Consider the following 7,113-nt stretch of genomic DNA (forward strand, 5'->3'; position numbering starts at 1 on the left):
GGGATATGTATTCTACCCACACACATTTGGAACTCTCCTGGGGTACCCTCACACATATTATTCCCTCATTTATTGGATATTTTCACAAAAAAGTGCCATTTTTAAAAATTCTGAAAATTGGCTGAAAATGACTAAATATCAAGGACTCATTGGGCGAATAGCTCTGGAACTGAAATGGGAATGCTCACTGACATTTCCCCTATCCGAAAGTCTGATAAACGCCGGAAAAATAACTAAGTCCAAAAGAAAATTTTTATTCAACTTTTTTCAATTTTACCCCCGTGGGATATATATTCTACCCACACACATTTGGAACTCTCCTGGCTTACCCTCACACATATTATTCCCTCATTTAGAGGATAATTTCACAAAAAAGTGAAATTTTCAAAAATTCAGAAAATTGCCTGAAAATGACGAAATATCAAGGACTCATTGGGAGAATCACTCTGGAACTGAAATCGGAATGCTCACTGACATTTCCCCTATCCGAAAGTCTGATAAACGCCGGAAAAATGACTAAGTCCAAAAGAAATTTTTTTTTCAACTTTTCTCAATTTTACTCCCATGGGATATATATTCTACCCACACACATTTGGAACTCTCCTGGCTTACCCTCACACATATTATTCCCTCATTTAGTGGATATTTTCACAAAAAAGTGAAATTTTCAAAAATTCAGAAAATTGACTGAAAACGACTAAATATCAAGGACTCATTGGGCGAATCGTTCTGGAACTGAAATCGGAATGCTCACTGACATTTCCCCTATCCGAAAGTCTGATAAACGCCGGAAAAATGACTAAGTCCAAAAGAAAAATTTTTTTCAACTATTTTCAATTTTACCCCCGTGGGATATATATTCTACCCACACACATTTGGAACTCTCCTGGGGTACCCTCACACATATTATACCCTCATTTAGTGGATATTTTCACAATAAAAGTGAAATTTTCAAAAATTCAGAAAATTGGCCAAAAACGACTAAATATCAAGGACTCATTGGGCAAATCGCTTTGGAACTGACATTGGAACACTCACTGACATTTCCCCTATCTGAAAGTCTGATAAACGCCGGAAAAATGACTAAGTCCAAAAGAAAATTTTTTTTCAACTTTTCTCAATTTTACTCCCATGGGATATATATTCTACCCACACACATTTGGAACTCTCCTGGGGTACCCTCACACATATTATACCCTCATTTAGTGGATATTTTCACAAAAAAAGTGAAATTTTCAAAAATTCAGAAAATTGCCTGAAAACGACGAAATATCAAGGACTCATTGGGCGAATCGCTCTGGAACTGACATTGGAACTCTCACTGACATATCCCCTATCTGAAAGTCTGATAAACGCCGGAAAAATGACTAAATCCAAAACAAAATTTTTTTCAACTTTTTTCAATTTTACCCCCGTGGGATATGTATTCTACCCACACACATTTGGAACTCTCCTGGGGTACCCTCACACATATTATTCCCTCATTTAGTGGATATTTTCACAAAAAAGTGAAATTTTCAAAAATTCAGAAAATTGACTGAAAACGACTAAATATCAAGGACTCATTGGGCGAATCGTTCTGGAACTGAAATCGGAATGCTCACTGACATTTCCCCTATCTGAAAGTCTGATAAACGCCGGAAAAATGACTAAGTCCAAAAAAAATTTTTTTTCAACTTTTTTCAATTTTACCCCTTTGGGATATATATTCTACCCACACACATTTGGAACTCTCCTGGGGTACCCTCACACATATTATACCCTCATTTAGTGGATATTTTCACAAAAAAGTGAAATTTTCAAAAATTCAGAAAATTGGCCAAAAACGACTAAATATCAAGGACTCATTGGGCGAATCGCTCTGGAACTGAAATCGGAACGCTCACTGACATTTCCCCTATCTGAAAGTCTGATAAACGCCGGAAAAATGACTAAGTCCAAAAAAAAAAATGTTCTCAACTTTTTTCAATTTTATCCCCGTGGTATATATATTCTACCCAAACACATTTGGAACTCTCCTGGGGTACCATCACACATATTTTTCCCTCATTTAGTGGATATTTTCACAAAAAAGTGAAATTTTCAAAAATTCTGAAAATTCGCTGAAAAAGACTAAATATCAAGGACTCATTGGGCGAGTCGCTCTGGAACTGAAATCGGAACGCTCACTGACATTTCCCCTATCTGAAAGTCTTATAAACGCAGGAAAAATGGCTAAGTCCAAAAAAAAATTTTTTAAACTTTTTCCAATTTTACCCCCGTGGGATATATATTCTACCCACACACATTTGGAACTCTCTTGGGGTACCCTCATATATATTATTCCCTCATTTAGTGGATATTTTCACAAAAAAGTGACATTTTTAAAAATTCAGAAAATTGTCTGAAAATGACTAAATATCAAGGAGTGATTGGGCGAATCGCTCTGGAACTGAAATCGGAATACTCACTGACATTTCCCCTATCCGAAAGTCTGATAAACGCCGGAAAAATGACTAAGTCCAAAAGAACAATTTTTTTCAACTTTTTTCAATTTTACCCCCGTGGGATATATATTCTACCCACACACATTTGGAACTCTCCTGGGGTACCCTCACACATATTATACCCTCATTTAGTGGATATTTTCACAATAAAAGTGAAATTTTCAAAAATTCAGAAAATTGGCCAAAAACGACTAAATATCAAGGACTCATTGGGCAAATCGCTTTGGAACTGACATTGGAACACTCACTGACATTTCCCGTATCTGAAAGTCTGATAAACGCCGGAAAAATGACTAAGTCCAAAAAAAAATTTTTTTCAACTTTTTTCAATTTTACCCCCGTGGGATATATATTCTACCCACACACATTTGGAACTCTCCTGGGGTACCCTCACAAATATTATTCCCTCATTTAGTGGATATTTTCACAAAAAAGTGAAATTTTCAAAAATTCAGAAAATTGGCCAAAAACGACTAAATATCAAGGACTCATTGGGCGAATCGCTCTGGAACTGAAATCGGAACGCTCACTGACATTTCCCCTATCTGAAAGTCTGATAAACGCCGGAAAAATGACTAAATCCCCCCCCAAAAAAATTTTTCAACTTTTTTCAATTTTACCCCCGTGGGATATGTATTCTACCCACACACATTTGGAACTCTCCTGGGGTACCCTCACACATATTATTCCCTCATTTATTGGATATTTTCACAAAAAAGTGCCATTTTTAAAAATTCTGAAAATTGGCTGAAAATGACTAAATATCAAGGACTCATTGGGCGAATAGCTCTGGAACTGAAATCGGAATGCTCACTGACATTTCCCCTATCCGAAAGTCTGATAAACGCCGGAAAAATGACTAAGTCCAAAAGAAAATTTTTTTTCAACTTTTTTCAATTTTACCCCCGTGGGATATATATTCTACCCACACACATTTGGAACTCTCCTGGGGTACCCTCACACATATTATACCCTCATTTAGTGGATATTTTCACAAAAAAAGTGAAATTTTCAAAAATTCAGAAAATTGCCTGAAAACGACGAAATATCAAGGACTCATTGGGCGAATCGCTCTGGAACTGACATTGGAACTCTCACTGACATATCCCCTATCTGAAAGTCTGATAAACGCCGGAAAAATGACTAAATCCAAAACAAAATTTTTTTCAACTTTTTTCAATTTTACCCCCGTGGGATATGTATTCTACCCACACACATTTGGAACTCTCCTGGGGTACCCTCACACATATTATTCCCTCATTTAGTGGATATTTTCACAAAAAAGTGAAATTTTCAAAAATTCTGAAAATTCGCTGAAAACGACTAAATATCAAGGACTCATCAGGCGAATCGCTCTGGAGCTGAAATCGGAATGCTCACTGACATTTCCCCTATCCGAAAGTCTGATAAACCCCAGAAAAATGACTAAGTCCAAAAAAAATTTTTTTTTCAACTTTTTTCAATTTTATCCCCTTGGGATATATATTCTACCCACACACATTTGGAACTTTCCTGGGGTACCCTCACACATATTATTCCCTCATTTAGTGGATATTTTCACAAAAAAGTGAAATTTTCAAAAATTCAGAAAATTGACTGAAAACGACTAAATATCAAGGACTCATTGGGCGAATCGTTCTGGAACTGAAATCGGAATGCTCACTGACATTTCCCCTATCCGAAAGTCTGATAAACGCCGGAAAAATGACTAAGTCCAAAAGAAAAATTTTTTTCAACTATTTTCAATTTTACCCCCGTGGGATATATATTCTACCCACACACATTTGGAACTCTCCTGGGGTACCCTCACACATATTATACCCTCATTTAGTGGATATTTTCACAATAAAAGTGAAATTTTCAAAAATTCAGAAAATTGGCCAAAAACGACTAAATATCAAGGACTCATTGGGCAAATCGCTTTGGAACTGACATTGGAACACTCACTGACATTTCCCCTATCTGAAAGTCTGATAAACGCCGGAAAAATGACTAAGTCCAAAAAAAAATTTTTTTCAACTTTTTTCAATTTTACCCCCGTGGGATATATATTCTACCCACACACATTTGGAACTCTCCTGGGGTACCCTCACAAATATTATTCCCTCATTTAGTGGATATTTTCACAAAAAAGTGAAATTTTCAAAAATTCAGAAAATTGGCCAAAAACGACTAAATATCAAGGACTCATTGGGCGAATCGCTCTGGAACTGAAATCGGAACGCTCACTGACATTTCCCCTATCTGAAAGTCTGATAAACGCCGGAAAAATGACTAAATCCCCCCCCAAAAAAATTTTTCAACTTTTTTCAATTTTACCCCCGTGGGATATGTATTCTACCCACACACATTTGGAACTCTCCTGGGGTACCCTCACACATATTATTCCCTCATTTATTGGATATTTTCACAAAAAAGTGCCATTTTTAAAAATTCTGAAAATTGGCTGAAAATGACTAAATATCAAGGACTCATTGGGCGAGTAGCTCTGGAACTGAAATCGGAATGCTCACTGACATTTCCCCTATCCGAAAGTCTGATAAACGCCGGAAAAATGACTAAGTCCAAAAGAAAATTTTTTTTCAACTTTTTTCAATTTTACCCCCGTGGGATATATATTCTACCCACACACATTTGGAACTCTCCTGGGGTACCCTCACACATATTATACCCTCATTTAGTGGATATTTTCACAAAAAAAGTGAAATTTTCAAAAATTCAGAAAATTGCCTGAAAACGACGAAATATCAAGGACTCATTGGGCGAATTGCTCTGGAACTGACATGGGAACTCTCACTGACATATCCCCTATCTGAAAGTCTGATAAACGCCGGAAAAATGACTAAATCCAAAACAAAATTTTTTTCAACTTTTTTCAATTTTACCCCCGTGGGATATGTATTCTACCCACACACATTTGGAACTCTCCTGGGGTACCCTCACACATATTATTCCCTCATTTAGTGGATATTTTCACAAAAAAGTGAAATTTTCAAAAATTCTGAAAATTCGCTGAAAACGACTAAATATCAAGGACTCATCAGGCGAATCGCTCTGGAGCTGAAATCGGAATTCTCACTGACATTTCCCCTATCCGAAAGTCTGATAAACCCCAGAAAAATGACTAAGTCCAAAAAAAATTTTTTTTTCAACTTTTTTCAATTTTATCCCCGTGGGATATATATTCTACCCACACACATTTGGAACTTTCCTGGGGTACCCTCACACATATTATTCCCTCATTTAGTGGATATTTTCACAAAAAAGTGAAATTTTCAAAAATTCAGAAAATTGACTGAAAACGACTAAATATCAAGGACTCATTGGGCGAATCGTTCTGGAACTGAAATCGGAATGCTCACTGACATTTCCCCTATCCGAAAGTCTGATAAACGCCGGAAAAATGACTAAGTCCAAAAGAAAAATTTTTTTCAACTATTTTCAATTTTACCCCCGTGGGATATATATTCTACCCACACACATTTGGAACTCTCCTGGGGTACCCTCACACATATTATACCCTCATTTAGTGGATATTTTCACAATAAAAGTGAAATTTTCAAAAATTCAGAAAATTGGCCAAAAACGACTAAATATCAAGGACTCATTGGGCGAATCGCTCTGGAACGGAAATCGGAACGCTCACTGACATTTCCCCTATCTGAAAGTCTGATAAACGCCGGAAAAATGACTAAGTCCAAAAAAAAAAATATTCTCAACTTTTTTCAATTTTATCCCCGTGGTATATATATTCTACCCACACACATTTGGAACTCTCCTGGGGTACCATCACACATATTTTTCCCTCATTTAGTGGATATTTTCACAAAAAAGTGAAATTTTCAAAAATTCTGAAAATTCGCTGAAAAAGACTAAATATCAAGGACTCATTGGGCGAGTCGCTCTGGAACTGAAATCGGAACGCTCACTGACATTTCCCCTATCTGAAAGTCTTATTAACGCAGGAAAAATGACTAAGTCCAAAAAAAAATTTTTTAAACTTTTTCCAATTTTACCCCCGTGGGATATATATTCTACCCACACACATTTGGAACTCTCTTGGGGTACCCTCAAATATATTATTCCCTCATTTAGTGGATATTTTCACAAAAAAGTGACATTTTTAAAAATTCAGAAAATTGTCTGAAAATGACTAAATATCAAGGACTGATTGGGCGAATCGCTTTGGAACTGAAATCGGAATACTCACTGACATTTCCCCTATCCGAAAGTCTGATAAACGCCGGAAAAATGACTAAGTCCAAAAGAACAATTTTTTTCAACTTTTTTCAATTTTACCCCCGTGGGATATATATTCTACCCACACACATTTGGAACTCTCCTGGGGTACCCTCACACATATTATACCCTCATTTAGTGGATATTTTCACAAAAAAAGTGAAATTTTCAAAAATTCAGAAAATTGGCCAAAAACGACTAAATATCAATGACTCATCAGGCGAATCGCTCTGGAGCTGAAATCGGAATGCTCACTGACATTTCCCCTATCCGAAAGTCTGATAAACACCCGAAAAATGACTAAGTCCAAAAAAAATTTTTTTTTCAACTTTTTTCAATTTTACCCCCGTGGGATATATATTCTACCCACACACATTTGGAACTCTCC

Source organism: Phyllobates terribilis, unplaced genomic scaffold (genome assembly GCF_046119375.1).
Source record: "Phyllobates terribilis strain yellow unplaced genomic scaffold, ASM4611937v1 Scaffold_118__1_contigs__length_5260490, whole genome shotgun sequence".
In the NCBI taxonomy this organism is placed as follows: Eukaryota; Metazoa; Chordata; class Amphibia; order Anura; family Dendrobatidae; genus Phyllobates; species Phyllobates terribilis.